The 21,281-nt window shown below is 34.2% G+C and overlaps 1 protein-coding gene across 3 annotated transcripts in view; it reads right to left on the bottom strand.

Annotated features, from left to right (window-relative positions):
• The window catches only part of MAGI2 (membrane associated guanylate kinase, WW and PDZ domain containing 2), a gene marked incomplete at both ends in the record, with an annotated part of 1,136,641 nt that overhangs the window by 829,066 nt on the left and 286,294 nt on the right, over nt 1–21,281 (bottom strand). The gene's annotated exons all lie outside the window — the stretch shown is intronic.

The raw sequence follows: 21,281 nt of genomic DNA, 5'->3' as shown, positions 1-21,281 counted from the left end.
GGATTTTGAAAATTTACTTGTTTTTTAATCTTTCTTATACTTTATTCATATTTCACTCCCCTTCTATAATCCTTATACAGACTGAACATGCCCATTTTATTTTATGTATATGATAAAATCCATATCTGGAGTTTCTAAGACTGATTATGTAGTTTGTGCTGGCTCTCACTTCATGGATCCTTATTTTCCTCTGTAGTTTACAATTGACCAAGGGCTTGGAAGTTTTGAAGCTTTGATTTCAGTTTCCACAAAAATGATTTAAGTTTATTTTTGCCAGGAGCCTTGGAAACCACACCAACAAAGTTTAGTTTGAGGTTTGTTGTTTTCTGCTCACACATGTAGTATGCATTGAGTTCCCAAGCACACATGCAACTGACTTTGATGTCCAAGTTCTCAATAGATTCATCTCTTCCTCTCCAGCCAAAGTCAACATCAAGATAGATAGGTTTCCAGGACATACCCATTTATGAAGGGGTGGGGAAAAAAGGAAGATAGGAAGCATGTGGTCTCATATTCAGAACCTTAGATCAGACATAAAGCAGGCCTAACCTTTTCCTCTCATTTTTTATCCCACTTGATATCAAAATGGAAGTTTGGCTCAACAAAATTCAGTGGGAGTCTCATGGCTGAGAGAGAAATTAGAGAAGTCCATGTTATCTGCAAACTGGACTGGCACCACAGTTAGACACTGTTATTCCAAACTGAACATAAGTTTTACAGAGTACCATCCTCAGAAAATGTTACTCTTGGACTGAGATAAAGCAAAATGATTTTCTCTCAATATTGACAAAATGAGGTGAAAAATACAAAATAACAAACATCACCCTCTCTTGGCTAAAATGAATGCATAATTCAGGACCTGTTACCACTTCATCCTCATTCTAGTCTCCCATACCTCTAGACAAGATTTATTGAGATACCCAATCACAGAACTGTCCTTGCTTTTTTACTGCAATCAATCTAAAGTAAAACCCTATTTCCTTAGACCTTTCTCTAAATCATCTAACCAAAGCCCAAACTCTATAGTAGGTTGTATCTTAGATTCTTTTCTGACACATCCCACAGTTCCTGAGGGTGAATATTCTTCCTCCACATAATGATCATAAACCCCAACAAATTTAACTCTAGATGTGTTCCTTGTGGCCTTTGGCTGAAGAGCAGTGACAACTTATTATGATTTTATTTCTTTATCATTATTTTGCCAGCTTAGAGCTCATTACAGTATGTGAAAATATTTTAAAAGTAATGTATCCATCAGTTTTCATTGTTTTACAGCAGAGGTATAGTTCAGAATATCAAAAATACCTTGTTGCAAACAACTCCTATAAAGTACATTTCAAATAATCTAGGAAAATTGGGCAAAAGAATAAAAAAATCAGTTATGAGTATTTAATAGTATATTTACTTTTATATTCTTTTATAGTATATTTACTTTTATTTTTTATTGAAAAGAAACAAATAAAAGTGGTAATTTAATTTATAAATAGAAAAAAATAACCGCTCAAGAGGTGGAACTTTCAATGTTATGATTATACCATGCTTTGCTTCATATGAATCCTTAATCACAACATACTAAACCAAGAATGGACAGCTAATTCATATATAATCATTTATAATTTGGATCTGAGGGAGGCTAGAACTTTATGATGTGTCTCATCATAAGAATAATGCTGAAGAATGGTTAGTTGTAAGGGATAGCATCTATTTAAATACCCACTTAAGCTCTATATACTACTTATTTGGGTAACCCATCACCACAAATCATATAAACTATATAAAAATGTAGAGATATGAAGATCTTTAAAAATACTTTTACTTTTCTATGAATGAATCACTTAATTTACAATTGGCCATGGTTTTCATTAAAAATATGCCTCCTCTGGAAATATTTGGCAACAAGAAACATGTAACAATTTTCAAATGTCAGTCACCTTTTATGAACAGTAAATGCAATCGCTGGTGAGTTTTAAATGTATTATCTAAATATTTATTATTTCTGATATTGCAGTTTTCTTTTATCTATATTGGAGCCAGTATATCTCTTTTCAAGGTCTCAAAATTTTTTCATAGCTCTTTGAAAGTTCATATACTATAGGGTCTACTTTTGTAATTTCAAATGCATAAAACTATCATTTGGGATATAATGCCTAATACTACCAATTATACAATCTCTCATTGGGATTGGGAATGTGACACGCTATAAAAACACCCAAAACTGTGATGTATAAATGACACACAGAGAAAAGGCATCAGATCAACACTAGGTACAGGACCCAATGTAGAGAGGAAAGGGGAGAAGACTCAAAGGGAGGAGTAGAGATAAGCAACAGAGAAGCAGGTAAAGGAGACAGGAGCATGAGAGCTAAAGTTCAAGTCCTGTGTAGATGGTCTGAACCTGCTACCTAAATTGCAGTATCTGTACATAAGGAAAATGTGAAGCCTCCTGCTTAAAAATACTTAAAAATTCCAAGACCATGGGCCTCCCTGGTGGTGCAGGCAGTTAGTGCCGTACTATGAAGCTGTCCACAGCCTCTATAGTGCAGGTTTGATCTCAGTCGGCCAGTGAGAAACCCACATGGCGTGGCAGACCTCTCCTGTCTTGCCTTCTGCTCCCCTCAGCAGTGTATTTCTGTTGTCTGCCTATTCTGCTCCCTGCTCTGCCTCTGGTGAATCCTCTCACCCTCCTGTGCCTCTGATCGGTACCCCAGCTCTTGTATGCGTAAACAAATAAATCTTTAAAAGAAATTCCAAGACCACAACAACAGAGTATTAAACTAAGTGTGAGAGTTATTCTGAGTGTGGGAACATGTGTGACTGCCTTTGTAGCCTAGTTATAAAATTGGCCCTTGGAATGGAAATACCACCCTTCCCAAGAACTGGCTCTAAGGAGCTGACTTTGACTCACATGCTTCCACATCACTGGCTTTTACACATGGATTTTATTGTTTAGGCCAACTTGAGTGCATCATTCATTTGAATCCTGCTAAGACTATGAGTCACTGTGCACAATTTGAAAATTAACTAAATTTGAAAATATATTCAAATGAATTAAAAATTGCTCTTTTAGCCCATACTATATTTATACAATTGAAGATTGAGAACCAACCACTAACTTAATGGCATATAATGAAAATAAAGCATATAAGTGGTTCAAGGGCATCAACGGACACCTGGAATATTGTTAGCACTATAAAAGTGTGAATGAAAGTAACTTTACTTGTTTTTTCAGTGATGTTGAAGTGAAATAGTGTGCTTCTTATGGAAGGAAAGGCCTCTTGCTTTTTGTACAACCAGAAGCACCCTGACGATGCTCCTGTATAGCACCCTAATATATTTCCTTCAAACATTGTGACTCTCAAATAGAGTAAGATAAAACACTATATGTACAGGATATTTATATTCCTTCTCTAGCAGTAACTCTGTAACTCAACTCAACGAGATACCTCCTACACCCCAGCCAAATAAAACTATCCACTATTTTGTACTAAATATTTTTAATAACATTTCAATTATTTCGCTACTTGAAATAAACAGAAAATATTTATTCTGAATGCTTGACCCAGTATATCACTGATTACAGTCAATTCTACTACAGACTGACCCTCCCACACCAGTCTCCCTTCACGGTTACACTTTCCCCTGGACAAATTGGGTGTTGATACCTGTCACTCAGGCTGCATCCGCATCTCCTAACTAGGCAGCCCCGCCTCCAGTCTATCTATTTCATTGCCCTCATGTTTCCATCTACTTTAACTTATGTCGATCTTCTTCAACATGATCTTATCACTTGATGTCTCAAAAACCAAAAATAGCTCCCCATGTTTTGGATAGTTCTGATTCTGAAGACACCTCTTATTTGGATCCCTCCAATTTGGGGTACTGATAGGTGCTTTCCATCCTTCACTTGCTCCTCTGCTCTAGCTTTATGCTTCAGATAAACTGAGCTACATATTGTTTCACTCTATTTTCAACCTCTTAAGTCTATTATTCTCCACATGTAGAATACTGTCTATTGTGATTAATATAGTGTCATAAGATGAGAAATTGAAATTGAGTTCGCTTAGGCTCACCAAAACATAACCTTTTCTGATCCTAACTTTTTTTTTAAATTTTGTTTGTTTTGCTCTGTTTACTGATGTAGCACAGTGTCTAGGACTGACGCATATCATAAATATTTGTTAAGTGAATTAAGATTCTTTGAGAGTGTAATTTTCTACAATTCCAATCAATGGTGCCCAACCATTTGAGTCATGTCAACAAAAATTTCATATTAAAAATGTAATTATATTTTATACTTGCATGAGCAAAGCACTATATTAAAGCACATCAGATGATACAGATATTAACAATAGATATGGAAAGGTGCTAGGAAAAGCAAACTGGTCTAGAGGACAAACTTTTTTGCAAAAAGCTATAGACTACTTATATATTTATTGTATATGATAGTTCAGTCAGATTGATTACACACATCATATTCCAACCAAACGGATATGTACAAATATATATGCCTCCTGCAGTAGGAACTTTGTTGCCGCTTTACAGCAGGAACTAGATGCAGGACACAATTGTGGAGCAGGTTTGCAAGGCAAGACTGTACTTGAGCAGAAGTTCCTGTGCCATTTATTGAAATCATACAGGCAAGTAAAAGCTGATCATGCGACACTGGTATAAGGAATAAGGTCCTGAGGGTGGGGTAGGACTGGGGGACAAAGTTTTACTAGGGGCAGGGAAGGGGACGTCCTGACTATAGGTGAAGAGACATCTGCATCAGCAAAGTATTTGATGTTATCACAGGCAGAGTTATCCTGAGACCACCATGGAGATAGTCACATAATCCTCAGATACCGGCTATAGGCAGTAGGTAGTCAAGGGATGCTCTGTTGTGATTTGCAGAGAGCAAACAGGTCACAATTGCCCATGAGTGGCCAGCTCACAGGCACGCACATATGCCCAAGTTCTAGAAAAAATTTTTTTAATTTAAATTTTATTTTTATATTCTCCATACAATTACAACCACCTTAGTTTTACCCCAAGCCCTCCTTTCCCTGCCCCCCACCCTCCATAGAGTGTCTCTTGTTCATAGTTATTTGTTGATTTTGATATTTTCTTTCTTATTGTTATTCTTTTTCCTGGTCCCTTATTTAGGTTTTCTAGATTCCTGCTATGAGTGAGACATCCGGTATTTTTCTTTTTCTTTCTGGCTTATTTCGCTGAGCATGATCCATTTTCTAGAACAGTCGATGCAAACATGAACTTAGAACTTATTTTTATTTTCCTAGAATTTCATGCCAACTAGAGTCTGTTGTGTTTTCCTATGCTTATGAGACTTGTTTATCTCTGGACACTTAATCTCCTTGGTCCTGGTGTCCTGATTTTGCTCCCCCTTAATGAGAATGACACGGTAGTGATTCTTCTAGCTAATCAGCTACACTGAAACAGCGCTGGAAATACTAACAAGTGAGAAAGAGAACCGAGAGTGATTTAGAGTAAAGAAAAAACAGGCAAAATTTAGCAGAGAAAAAGGAATGCCAATATATCAAACTCATAAATAAGTCTTTAAGAATACAACATGTACAAAATCTTTTGAATAAATGTAACCCCTGCATCTGGTTTCTTAAGAATTTTATATACAGGTGTATTGTAATAAATTTGTTTGTAGTTACCATTAACTTCAAATTTATGAAGGGACCTCAATTCTAATTTAGGGAACTCACGATGGTCATAATTGAAAAGATACTTCTTAAAAAATATTCATTCAAGGTCAAAAGATCTTTGAGATTCTTGTATTACATAATTTCTGCCTGTTGTAATCCATTCAGATATTTAGTTCGATACTTAGACACAGTATAAGAGAGATATAAAGTTCCTCAGAGGCATTCTTTCCAGTATTTAACAACCTTTTCCTTTTAATTGGGTAGATGAGAAAAGTGAATGCCATTGTTCAACATTTTCAGCTTAATTATATGTGACCTTGACAATGGCAGCTAAGTTAATAACTAGATATTTCAAAGGCATCATGGTATATGTAATTATTATGAAGAATAACATGTCATGCTCTTTATGAGTGTTTATTAAAATACTTCCAGAGACAATTATGCACATACTAAAACAGTGTGTAACTCCTTTCAAATCCATGTTTCCCCCAAGAGTACATTTCATGGACAAATTGTTTCCTGGGTTTAAATTTTGCCTTCTGCTCACTTTCTGACCATTGCTTTTCTACATGTTCTTCTAAGAAGTGGAACTACAAACAATATATAAGTGAGATAATATGATTTCAGAAATTTGAAGAGAGTCTTCTGGGATAGCGCCAGTGTTGATTTCTCCTTTTGCTAATTTTTTTGGAAGTTGTTTTAAAAAATAATGCTGGCCTTCAAAAATATTTTTCAGACTCACATATTCACACAACATATTTTAAATTTTTCCTGCTTAACATTGTGCTTAGTATAAGGACATACAATTATGTGGATTTTCTAAATCCAGGGTCATAGAATTATAAGTCTTAAAGCACTATGTAGTATAGCTTATTCCCTACCTTTTATAGATGAGGGAACAGATTTGGAAATATTACATGAATTAGATATTTAGTGGTAAACTTAGGGTTTTAAATACTGAGTAAGATCTCTAAAACACTCTGAAATGTATCCCATCAGCCTATGATGTCTCAAAAGAGAAAATTAATTTGAAATATTTAAGTACCTGGTCTATCCTTTGAGCTGTCTCAGGCTATAGTTAGACCTACACATGCATCCAGTTACTTCTCTCAGCCCTCCCTTCTAACATTGCCTCTTTTAATTTTTCAATTTGTCCAGTTTTAGTGTATTTCAGTGAATATGCAGGTGTGACATAAGCTGTATTAGTGCTGCTGCACATTCTCAGCTCTTTGTATTCCTGAGGACTAATTCACATCTTTCTCCTGGCCTCAAATGCATTTTGTACTAATTTGCGAAAAAAAAAAAAACTTCAACAATAATGTGCTGAAATCAGAAGAATATGTTAAAGCGTAACAGGAAGACATTGCCAAAGAAATGGTAGGGGAAGGAGATGGGAGATAGCATTCCACCTTCCCCCATGCTGTTTTGCTAATCTAAGAGTACGCAGGTGGCTGCATGTAACCATACAAATTCTTCATGCTCATAGAGGGATTCTATTATTTTTTTATCACATAGACTTTAATCAGATACAATTAGAAATGAAAAGCTACCTTTCCAAAATGTTCACTTACTTTGCATATATGTTTTTGAGGAAAAGGGAAGTTATAAAAGTAGAGGAAACAGGAGAAGGGAGGAAGGCAAGTGAGAAAGAAACTGAAAGCACAACAGGGCAAGGGACTAGGGAAAACAAAGCAGGATAGAGCTTCAATTTAGAGATTTATGTTATAGATTCTAGAGGCATGGCCATTATTTAAAATTTTATAAGGATTATTGGGGAAAAATGACTATCTTATTAATGATGCATGCACTTGTGTTAAACATGAAGCACTTAGCCCAGGATAACAAATATACTTAATGGAAAACTTTAAAGATATGGGGGAACATAATTTTAGAAAATAGATATACAGAAGTTTAGGGACTGGCAAAGCAGAAAAATGTTACATACACGGGCAAACACAGTTGATAGGAGGGAAGCATATGTCTAACAATTAAGAAAGAATCAAAGATGGAACATCATAAGCAGCTCACTTAGACCCTATAGTCCGCATATATTGTCATGTCTAAATTTTTCCATATTGCAAATAAAATAAAATATAGTTTAGTAATTACAGGGATGCTATGAGATCAGAGGTCTGCAAACTTGCTCTAAGGAGCAGATAATACATGAATGGGGGAATGAATAAGTAATAAAAAAGAAAAAAGAATATAAAGTTATAAATATAGGATACTAGAAAAATGAACATGTAACACTAGTACCTGAATAATACTGTAAGACTCTGGGATGACAAGAGTCTTGAAATTACATAGATCTGATTTCAAATCCTAGCTTCCACACTATACTCCTGGGTAAATCACTTTACCTCTCTATTACTGATTGTCCTTAAGAACAGGTAGAGGACAGCATTTAGTTTTCAAGGTTGTTGATAGAACTGAATTAAATACCTCACATAAAGCTTAACATGTTGCCTACAATACAGTAAGTACCCAATTAATAGGAGCAGTTAAGAGTGAAAGAATGAGCAGTAGCTATAAGATTATAAAAGAAACATCTAGTTCTCACAATTAGTAATTGATAGAATCTTGCTGTTTTTTTTTTTTATGCAGCACTATTTTCTTTAAATTGAGATATGGTTGACATATAATACTGTGTATGTTTAAGGTATACAGTATGTTTTGATACATGCATAGTACAATATGATTACCACCATAAAGTTAGCTTATGCCTCCATCATGTCACATACTTACCATTTCTGTAGTGAGGAGATTTAAGATCTAGTCTCTTAGCAACTTTCAGTATGTAGTAAAGATTTGTTAACGATAATCCCAATGCTGTATATTACATTCAGAGAACTTATTCATCTTATAATTGCAATTTTGTACCCTTTGGCCAACATGTCCCCAAGTCCCCTACCTCCTCAGATCCAGTATTTTCTATTTCTATGAATTTGACTTTTTAGATTACATGTGCAAGAGAAATCATACAGCATTTGTCTTCCTTTATAATATTATTTTTAATGATTTTTATGTATTTCTCCCACTGGGATAAAGCCCCAGGAAGACTGGACCTGTCCATAATTATGTCCCCAGTTTGGGGTGTCATATCTGGCATATCATAGGTGCCTAGCAAATATATTCTTTAGGGAATGAATGGACCCAGAATCAGAAAACGTGAGTTAAAATTGAAATTCTATCATTTGCAGTTTTGTGTACAAAAACCTTCTCAGTCTCATAGTCTTTATTTATTTATTTTTTAAAGATTTGTTCATTTATGCATACAAGAACATAAGGGGTGTAAGCCAGAGGTTCTGGGGATGAAAGGATTCACCAGAGACAGAGTGGGAAGTAGAACAGGCACATCTAATGAAATATGCTGCTGAGGGGAGCAGCGGGCCAGGCAGGAGAGATCTGCTGTGCCATGTGGGTTGCTCCCTGACAGGCTGGGATCAAACTTGTGCTGCAGTGGCTGGCAATAGCCTGATAATGCTGTCTTTAACACCTGTGCCACAAGGGAGGCCCAGTCTCACAGTGTTTATTTATAAAATGGGGAGAATAATAATACCCAGTATAGTTGGTGTAAGGAGTCAGGGAGAGTCACTAATAAATGAAACAACATCCGTTGAGTGTCTGGAAGCTAGTGCATAATACATGTTACCCAAATCAAATGTGATTGTCTTTGTTTAAAATAAGCTGACCACAGGATAACCATATTTCTGTATTTTCCAAGCACTTTGGTTTATTAGACTATTTATAAGCATGTCTGTGATATATAACAATCAAAATGGTTTATATTTAAATCTGTGAGATATTTTTACCTTCCACGAAAATTCCATAACTGAAATATAAAGGGAGGCACAGTTTCCATAATTATATGCTCTTTAAAGAAAAGCCACTGATCTTAATATAAGAACTTGATTGATCAGTTCTGCCAAACCAGCATGTTGCTCACTCTTCACTCTCTGATTTTAAATTAAAAATTAATATGTCTACCTGTGCTCACTAGTGAATTTGTTGAAAATTATCAATATTTTATGTATGGCATAGGTCAAGTCTATGTTGTGCACTGAATGCAGTAATGTAGGAGGTCTAACTGGGACCCAGCCAGTGGCTGGAGAAGCTTCAACTTTGACAGAAGATGGCATTAGCAGAGAACATGATAAACCAAGGAAATAACTCAATGGGCTTTCTCTATCCTACTGTGAAATTAATGATGACTCTCCATGAAAGCAAAACATCTCTTGCTAAGTATCAGAAAAAATTGCACAGAAAGTCTGGAAGAAAATGTTGAAGCTATGGTTTTCAAGGTGTAGTCATTGAGACACATTTTAAGGAGAACTAAATATCATTTGAAAAATGCCAATGATATATAATTAAATGTGAAAAGAGAATGGAAAACTATACATGCATCATTCTAGTGCTAATATTATACAATTATCTTTTGTATGGCTTTTAAAATTAGACTTGAAGGATTTACATAAGCGTAATAATGGTAGTTGTCTTTAAATATTTGGGTTTTGGATGCTTTTTCTTCGCTTGTTAATTCTTGAGGGTTAGGTCAATTACATTCTCATTCAGGAACATAGAGATACATTTGGGCTTGACAGAGGCTGAAGCTGAAAAAAAAATACAATGCAGAACAGTCTGGAGAGACTGTAATAGGTCATTTTTCAGTCCAAGTGATGAGAAAGAAGAAATTAAGAGGGAGCAGAAGTCAGGAGTCAGTTAAAAATGCAAGGTGATGTAGCTAATTTACATTGAAAGAATAGACCAAGGGAGTAACTGACCCCAGATAATGATGAATCACAGGAATGAGGACCTTGTGGCCTGGACATGGCTTTACTACACTTTCCACCTAAGAGAGGGTGAGCAACAACAGTTATTACTGGGTTTCTTTGTGATTACCCCACCACATGAAATAACATGGGAATCCTCCCTACAATGAGAGCTTAAGTAAAACAACACATTTAGCTCAAACAAGGAAAATAACATATTCTATATACTCCAAAGCCAGTCATGGCTTTACAAATTCCATATGATACAGATTTTAAGGACAGTCACATAGGTTGAGACAGGGCAGATTATCCTGAAGTAACTTATTACAATTGCAAATTATTTACAATTGCATATTTCAGGAACTTTTTGTTGTTGTTACTGTTATTATTCTTTCTTTAAAAACAATCTTATTGTGGTGACCTTGGTTTACAACAGTGACTATGAAGCAGAAATACAGGATCACACCATTCAGATGTATGTTTCACACAATTCAGATGTATGTTACCACACCACAACACACCACACCAAGGCACCCATAGTCCTCCACCATAGGTAATTGTCCCACCACCATTTTTCTCTTTCATCTCTCCGTCCTCTTCTGGTAACCTCAATTCTATAGTCAGATTATTAGAGTTTGCTATTGGTTTGATTTTATCCGATCCTTTGTTTTGTTAGTCTATATTCTATATCTAAGTGAAATCATATGACTTATTTCACTTTGCTTCATCCCTTCCAGTTCCCTCTATGTTGTCACAAATGTCAAGAGTTTATCTTTTTTATAGCTGAATAGTATTCCATTGTGTAGATATACTACATATTCTTAATCTACTTATCTGTCTTTGGATATGTAGGTTATTTCCATAACTCAATTATTGTGAATAGTGTTGTAATGACATAGGAGTGCATGTATACCTTCGTTTTAGTATTTTTGCATTCTTCAGGTAGATACCAAGGAATACAATGATTGGGTCATAAGGTAGGCCTATTTTTAATATTTTGAGAAATATCCATATGTTTTCCAAAGGGGTCAGACTATTCTGTATGCTCCTCAGCAATGTAAGAGGAATCTTTTTTCTCCACAACTTGCCAACATTTGTTGTTTCTGGCCTTTTTGATATGGGCGATTACACAAGTGTGAGGCAATATCTCATTGTGGTTTTGATTTGCATTTTCTTGATAAAAAGTAATGATCAACATTTTTTTCATGTGCCTTTTGGCCATCTGTATGTGTTCTTTGGAAAAGTGCCCATTTAGCTCTTCTGCCCATTTTTTGACAGGGTTATTTATTTTCTTTTTATTGAGTTATATGAATTCTTTGAAGATCTGGGGTATTTCCATACTGTCAGATACATAGTGCGCAAGTATTTTCTCCCATTCAGTAGAGTGTCTCTTTGTTTTACTGATAGTTTCTTTTGCTGTGCAGAAGCTTTTTAGTTGGATGTAGTTCCAATTGTTTAGATTTTCTTTTGTTATTCTTGCAGTTGGAGATGAATTCAAAGACATCACTGAAAGTCTATGTTGTGAAGTGATTTGCTTGGCTTGTTTTCTTCTATATATTTTATGATTTCAGTTCTTACATACAAGTCTTTTACCATTTTGAGTTAAATTTTGTGTATGATATGAGATAGTGATCAACTTTTATTCCTTTGCATGTTGCTATGCAAGTTCCCTCATCATCATTTATTGAAGAGTCTTTCCTTTCCCCATTGTATGTTCTTGGCTCTTGATGCATTTCAGCTATCCACATAAGTGTGGGTTTATTTCTGGGTTTTGAATTCTATTCCATTTGTTTGTGTCTCCATTTTTTATTCCAGTAACATACTGCTTATATTATTATAATCTTGTATTATTTTTTGAAGTCTGAGAGTGGGATATGACCATTGTTTTCATTAGGATATTTATGGCTATTCAGGGCCTTTTGTAATTCCATTTCTTTGTAGAATGCCATTGAAGCCTTGTATATGGATTTCAATAAATTTATATATTGTTTTGGGCAAGATGGGCATATATATAATATTAATTCTTCAAATCTATGAACTGAGAATATCTTTCCACTTTTTGTGTATACTCTTCTATTTATTTTAACAATATCTTACAGATTCATTGTACAGATCCTTCATCTCTTTTGCTACATTTACTTCTCAATATTTCTTTCTTATTTATTCAATTGTAAATGAGATTGTTTTCTTGATTTCTCCCTCTTTTAACTTATTGTTTGCATATAGGAATACAACTATTTTTTGTGATTGCTTTTGAAACCCACCATTTTTCTGTACTGATTTATTGTTTCTAATACATTTTTAGTGGAATACTTTGTGTTTCCACGTATATTATCATGCAATCTTCAATCAGTGATAATTTTACTTCTTCCCCAAGTTGAATTCCTCTTATATCTTTCTCTTGACTACTTATTCTAGCTAGGATTTCCAGTGCTATGTTAGTGGTGAAAAGTAGATATTCCTTGTCTTGTACCAGATCTTTGTGAAAGAGCTTTCAGTTTTTTACCACTGATCATGATGTTGCTATACCTGTTTCACATCTTACATGTGAGAAGTTTTGGGAAAAGTACTTAACTACACTTACTTTTCATTTTCTTATCATAAAAGTCATAATACCTACTTAATAGTATTTATGTGAGAAATAATAGGTAAAGGCCATATATACCAGGTATTCAATAAGATATTAGGTCCCTAAATCTTGCTTTTTCTTTCACAATCTTTTATTACAACAGTTTTTATTCCAACAGCAATACTATTGGCCCACAATTAATTACAAATGTACAGCACATAATAGAGTTCCACAGCTGATCATAACTTTACTGTATCTGGACTGGATGATCAATGAGTACAGTGAGAAGACAGTCTGACATTTTGGTCAGGCCAAAATCTATCTTTCTGAAAAAGTTAACATACACAGTTCAACTCTATTCACAAACATCTAAAAGAAACAAACAACTTGGTGAAGATCAATTAGGATTCACCTACTTTTTTTTTGCCTGTTTTAGAAAACCTAATTTTAAGTATGCTTTACTTATGTTGACTGATAAATTTCAAGTGAAAGGCTCAAGTTGCATCATTCTAAAAAAGCCTGAATCTGAACTTTAACAGTAATTTGCAAAAATAGAAATAGGGTATACTGCAAAGGCTCATTTTATTCTGACTTCATTTTTACCTCTTTTTATGTAGGACTGGCATGATAAATACGTATAGCTCACCTACTTAGTTATTAGACTCTGCTCTTCCAAAAATTGTATTGCCAAAAAACATGCAAATGCATTTTATTAATTTGAATTCTACTTACCCTATATAGACAGGGAAAAAAAACAACAAAACTTGTACTGAATCTACAACAGAAATTGTTATTTTTTTTTAAAATACATTGTGTCTTCAAACTGCCATAGTTTCTTCCAGTTAGTATAGCAAAATGTGTGATTTTTTTTCATGCTGCATAAGTATTAATTTACAGAGTGTAAATCATCTCAGTATCTATCACGAAACTACACATTGATCCAAGGACTTGAATCTTTTTTGAGAATATTCCACTTTTAGTGGTCATCTAATTAAAGATCTTTATTAGAAGATGGTGAATATCAGAAAGTTTGAAGAAGCAAGCAGGGAGGAGGAGACATGTTTTTATGTATGCACTTAGTTGTAATAGATAAGTGAGCCAATAAAGCTAGTGTGGGTTTTCTGTTTTTTTTTTTTTTTTTTTTTATGATTTGATGCTAAAATCCAGCAGCTGAAATTGCTGTAAAATATCACTATGCTGGATTATCTATGCTAACACCTGTCAAACTGATATATACCATGAATCCATCTCCATTTCTTTCTATTTCTCAACTCAAAACAAACACATGCTAAGCCTTTGTGAATAGAAAAACACATCTGGTGTTCTACCCTTAATTCTTTCTCCAACCTTTGGTACACTCCTTTCCTCTCTGGGTTCCAATTACCTCACATATAAAATGGCCTTGAGTGGTGACCCAGTGGCATAATGGAAAATGAACAGTTTCACCCTGAGGGTCTTGCCACCTCATCTCTGATTCTTTATCAAAGACTTCATGGATGGTGTTCAGAATCTCATAGCCATAATTAGAGTGCAAAGAAAGACATTTTGCATACTTTCAAAAATAATGATTTTGTTCAAATTAAGGCTTCAGAATTTTGATACCAAGAAGAGGGAAGGAGAAAGGGAGGAGGGAGGGAACTAGATTTGTAAACAATTGATGTCTACTTAAAATTAAAGTGGAAAAGGTAAATTTTAAGTACTAAATCTTTTACTAAGCTATTAATTACTTCTCACATAGATTTTGGCTAAGTGGGTTCTCCACATTTTAAATTTTGTTGTATTTTTGGATGTAGTTCTGAACAACATAAGAAAACTACATATGTATTCAAACTAAGGTATTAAGAACATCTTGTATACATAGTTTCAATAATTCCAGTTTTAGCACTTGAGAAATTACTTGATTTTTGAGCCAACAGCAAAAGAATGAGTGACTTAGGAGATGCAACAGAGGGTCATATTCCCATGGAATGTTTTCTCTTTACTTCTAGTGATTTCATGTCACTATAGGGGAAAGTTCTGCTGAATATCTAGTGGCAGAATTCTCTGTTCATACTTTTCTCACTTTAATTAAATAGATAATGACTTTTGGTAGAGAAGAAAATAACTACAAAGAGATCATGTGGTTAATCACACCTCTTCATTTAGAAAAGAGAAATATAAGGCTCCAATTTCCATGACTTCTATGGAACCACAGGACTTGTTTTAGCCAAGTGCCTTAACCTGATCCAAGAATGTTGAATACATTTATCATTTTAGCAGAAGAAAGAGATAATGTATTTTGTTTACTTATTTTTTAATACCATTGATTTACATTGTTGTTAGTGTTTTGGAAATATAGAATCTCCCCCTTCAGATGTAGTCACCAACAGTACACCCACCACCAAAGCAACCATGAGTCCTCTGCCACAGTCCATTGTGCCCTCTCTCTACCCTCTTTTCATCCCTCCTACTTTTCTTCCCCCTCTCTCAGAATCTTAGTTCTATGGTCATCTTTCAAGGGTTGGTCTTAAGGTTGGTCTTTGTCAGATCCTTTGGTTTTTCTACATTCCACAAATCAGTGACACCATCTGTTATTTATTTTTTCTCCTGACTTATTTTGCATAGCATAATTCCTTCCAGTTTCATCCATGTTGGGAAAAATGGCAGAGTTTATCTTTTTCGATGACTAATTTTAAGCCCAAATCTCAAAGAATTAATCTTTATATGCTCAATGTATAAAGGAATCTTCCATATGTTACATATGTATAATTACAAACATCAATGATTTAAGTATAACCATGTTTACGCTTTTGGTTTTTGCTCCATCTAGACATTCTCCCCACTTGTTTCAGACTAATTTTTTTCCACAGTTTTTTTACCTTTGTCTCTATCAATAATAGAACTCCTCCTTCTGCACTTGAATTTCATCAAAGCACATGGTCATTCAGCTAGAAATATATTTATAAGACTTTGTTGGCAGCTAGACATGTCAACTTTATTAAGTCCTATATAAATGGGTGTAATCAGAAGTGATATATTCACCTTGTACATCATATTCTTGGGGAAAAATAGAGCTTGTTCTCTCCTTCCTCTCTGTAGCCCAAGGGATCTATCAAACACTAATTGTTGGTGAAACCATAAAACAGAAGATGGATCCAAAAGGAACTTTACAACAGAGCTTCTTATGTACAGTAGACTACTGTCCTACTTTGGTATTGTGTTATGGGAGAGAAATAAGTCATGTTTTGTCAGTCACTACATGGCGGTGGGGGGGCTTTTTGTTCTATAACTTTAACCAATACCAGACAAAAATACACTAGCTACACTAGCTCTTTCAATTTGTGGAAACAACTTATTACCATATATATTGCCAGTCTTTTTTCTTTTCTGATCCATGTAGGCTAAATACTAGAACATACACCAACTCTTAATTTTACCTATTTGTTTATATAAACTAGACCGCAAAGTCACAGGAAGCAGGGAGAGCATCTTATCCTACTTTGTTTCTGTAATACTCAACACAAATGATCAATATTGAATAAATGTATACATGAAATGATCAATATTGAATGAATGTATACATGAAATGATCAATATTGAATGAATGTTAACATGAAATACTTGATCTTGAGTTTAAGGAAGTTCAATACTAACCTTATATAACATGGGTTAATTGAAAGAATCATCATATATCATACATATCATAACAGAGAGGCTAATTTCTCCTATATGAACTTGAGAAAATATGACTCTTTCAAAGCAATCAAGACACTGAAGCATCTGCAATTTAACTGGGGATCTTTTATAGTACATGAGATTTAGCAGCTATCTTTGTAGATTGAAGGCTGTTAATGCCACTTTCTTAGTAAAGCACAACTACTCCTCAAATTATTTTCAGTTAATTGGTTCTAATGCATATTTTGCAATATTCAATGCCTTTTAAAATGAATCTTCCATTCTAATTTCTAGTATTAAAGACTATTATATAGTTGATATGTAGAAGGCTCTATTTATTGAAAAAATACAAACACAAAAATAAAATTAGTTCTAAAATAAATTAACAACCTGTAGATAGAAGGGACTATAAGAGAAAAAGTGCTTTTGAGTGCAATTAACTGTGCACAATTATGCATAAGAAGCCATACAGAGGTAATTCAAGAGATGTATTTGGCATATTAGTAGTATCTTTGCATGACAAGGAGACTACATTTAATTCTTGACAATATACAAAAGCAGGAATGCTTTGTAAAACTATGTAATTAAGTGAAACTCTCAGCAGCTGCCCTGTGAATCTCTAGGGAGGAGTTTGGTTAAAGGCTCAGTTCTGCAGTTGTCACTGCTCTGGTTGAATGGTCTTTCATTTGACCTCTACATGACAGTTATAGCTAGGAAAAAGAACCATGCATATGACACAGACTCCTTCTCTGTAGCTGAATCAGAGACACAGTAAATAAGGGTTAAGAGCTATGGTCTATATATTCCATAAACAAATACATAAATAAAAGATTTACTCAGGTTATCTAAAATCTTATGAGCACCATGCATTTATTTTGAAGAATTTAAACTCTTGTGACCAAGTCCAAGCAGGAGACAACAAAGGACTAGGCTAATGAACTGGAATTCCAAGTCATCTATTCCATAAATTAACAGCCAATATAAGAATTTAAGTGCCTCCTGAAATTGACCAGGGTCAAAGGTAATTATTGCCCCAAATTTACATGTTGAAAGGGAATCTGGTGCTGCATTTGATTTCCTTGTTCTCCACCAATTCTGATGTCCAGAGTGATCATATATCTTGGTTTGTCCAGGATGTTCCAAGTAACACCAGTTAACTAGGACTCCACTTTGATTTTTATTATCTATTTTTTTCCAGTTTGGATGATAAATTGACTGTCCATTCCTCTAAATTCCACGTCTTTAGATTCTGTTTCCTAAATATATCTTCAACCTTTCCACTTCTCTGTCTCCTTTCTCTTAATGTTTTCATCTTTCATTAGAATGATAGCTAGTCCTTTTCTTCTACTTTTGCTCTTCTCCTATTCATTTTGTGTAATACCGCAGTCAGTCTTAAAAATAGAAGATGATACTGCACTCCTTACAACACTTCCACTTTCTGTTTATGTTTAAACTTATCAAGACCTGCATGACTTTGGTCCTGTTTAACCCTCCAACTCCATCCAGCATCACTCTCTTCATTATTATTGGATTCCTTGGCCAGAATAGATTTCTTCTAGGTCTCTTAGCCATCTTGCAACTTTGTATCTGCTCTCTATTTCTGAAACAGACATCTGCTCTTAAGTTCTTTCTCCTACTCTTATTCCTACTTACCTTTCTGATATCAACTTAAATATCACTTTTTCAGAAATACCTTCACAGACTATCACAGACTAGGCAAGTTCTACTTCTAAACTAGAGATAATAATGCACAATTCTTCATAACACCCAGACAGAAAATTGCATGTATAAACTATTCCATACATAGTTTATATGCCCTCTAGGTTGCAAGTTACAGGAAAAGGATTGTATTTTATCGTGATTGCTACTTGATCTCCATACCTTAGCATTTAATGAAGGTTCAACAGCTTATAGTTGAAATAATTACCAAAAGGGGGAGTTCCAACTTTAGGCAGCTAAGTGTAATCATAAAGTACATACTTACTCTTAGACTATAAACATCTTAGACTATATTTTAAATATATGTGTAGTCAATATTTCATAATACTTATTACCATCTGTTTACTTTATAACTGAACACACAGCAAAGCATATTGAGTAAAGTAGATATCTAATTAAGATGAAAGGGACATGTCAGAGTTCTATCAGATTCCTCTGAATTAGAAAAGCAAATGATAAGTGAATATAATCATGCAATTAAAAGTGTGCTTCCATACATTCTAACATAAATGAGTGTCTGGAAAAAAATGATTTTTAAAACAGAAGGGAATAAATTAAAGATAGAATCATACAAATTGTTAGGACATTTCTATTTTTAAAAGTATAAATCCTGAACAATTTTAGAGACTCTAATAATATGACACATAGAAATAAATCTATCAGAGCTATTTTCTATCAATGATCACAGGAAATACATAGTAGTGGGTAAAGGTTTTCATTTAACTGCATGGTTTCATAATCACATTGCAGTTAAGGGAGAAAAAAGACAAGAAAAAATACGGAGATTCATTTCATATTCAAATCATACTTCTACTTCACTTGCAATTATATTCTTAACATTACATTGCATCAAACCCAATGACAAAAAAGCCATCTCAAATCACATCAAACTTTCAGTTGCATGCTAGAGAATCATTGGCTCTGAACCAAGTATCCAGGTACTAACTAGTGCAGTTTTAATTTAAAGCAGATGGACTAAGGTTTTCAAGTTCAAATTTATAGGACTGACTTGCAGAACACCTCATGATCTCTGTAATATAGCAGATGGTAAAAATATTTTAGGGCTATTTTCAAATGTTAGAGAAACTACATTTTTATCAATTGTCTTATACAACTTGTCCAAACATGATTTTCCATCCAAATCAAGAGATACAATGATACAGCTTAGCAGGGCACTTCTGGGATTTCATTATCAACAATGACACACTGAGGATATATATTCCAAATTCAGAGATGAATTGCAGAAAAAGAAGATATGGATCTCCTGAGATAAGTAAACAGATATTGATAAATGATGTTATAATGCATATCCTGTTTTCCTGTATAAAAGGAAATAATTTCAATCTCCTATTATAGTGGACTTTAAAATTGATGTTTCTTTTTGCAAGATAAGCACAATGTAATTCTTTTTATTGATCCTCCACCCCCAAAACAGAGCAACTAACACTGCCAGACATTAGTGCAGATGTTCACTGAGTTTTGATCTTTCCATTTTTTAAATAATTTTTATTTTTAGGATACAAGATTGCGGAAGACATTATTTGGGGACAAAGTCAGGTGCCTACATGTTCTACTCTGATTTTCAGAGCAAATTTGCCCCTCTTGTTGAAATCTTGTGGAGGTGGGAATTCCTAGTTACAATATCTCACTCCCAAAGTGGAATACAGAAATATCTCAGAGTTCTTGCTTTTGCTAAACTGTCAGGGCATAAGAAATGGCATCAGTTAAACTAATAATGCCCTCTACTCTTTGGATTTTGAGTGATGCCAGCATAAAGACAGTAAAGAGTTCACATATACAACAGGAGCAGAAGCAAATTGTCCAAATTAAGATTGTTCCTGCTACTCTCACTCCTATTTCCTGGATCCCTTCAACCCTTGGTTCTAGACCAATCCCAAACTAGTTCTTATTATTTTTAATAAACTATCTTTGATTAATAAGGTCTGGTATCTATATTTGTAATAAAAATAGAAGCAAAATTAGATAATAGAAATACATATATTATTTTGTTAGCTTCTTTTTGTTTATATATCATGAGCATATACATCTATAAGATCTGTGAGGTATCCAGTAAAGCTTGTATTGTATAATAATTTTTGTCATGAACGATAATCTTAGCATAGTTGAACTATACCTACTAGAATCTATTTAATCAATGTTGGAATTTTATTGGATGATTCTTTTTTTTAAACCATTATGAATACTCTTCTGATTAGTATACTGTACAGACATCATAACAATGTTAATATTTTCCTTGTAGTAATTTTTACATGTTGAATTGCTAGAACCAAGGCAAAGGCAATTCTGAAGCTTTGGATTATGCAGATGTTTGCTTCAAAATGAAGGGTGTGCCTATTTACTGTTTCATCAGCACAGTATGGATATGTTCATTTTGATGAAATCATATCCATTAGTTCTAATACAAGATGGTGCATATGAGTCTATAAAACTAGACCACATTACATGCCCAAATGTCCAATGTAGAAATCAACCACCCTGTGGTTTGAGGATCCCAATGTAATAAAAAGGAACCGTTACAATAGAATATCATACATGCTTTATAGTATTTGAGTTCTTCACAGAGTTCTCAGTACAACTAAATACAAACCTAATTCCAGGTGTGTGTTTTTGGTGGATGGTTACTGCCAAAGCTGTCATAGTGAATTAGGTGGAGAAGAAAGAGAAAGTCAAATAAAATCCAGACAGCTTCTATTACAGCTACTGCTCACAACTAACTGCTTCATACACTTGAAGCTTAGGAGTGAAAGGATTTCATACCTACCTGAAGTATATTTACACGAAAGGTACTGCTAAAACCCATTATAAAGTTGGCATGCCTAGAAAAACCTTTAGAAACACAGTCTAGTCTTGGCCCATAAAGCTTTCTCTAGATTGTTCTGTAAAAATCAAACAGCC

This window comes from Talpa europaea, assembly GCF_964194135.1.
Source record: "Talpa europaea genome assembly, chromosome: 3".
NCBI classification, from domain to species: domain Eukaryota; kingdom Metazoa; phylum Chordata; class Mammalia; order Eulipotyphla; family Talpidae; genus Talpa; species Talpa europaea.
Note: the sequence above shows the minus strand (reverse complement) of the source record. Positions and strands in the feature narration are given on the sequence as shown.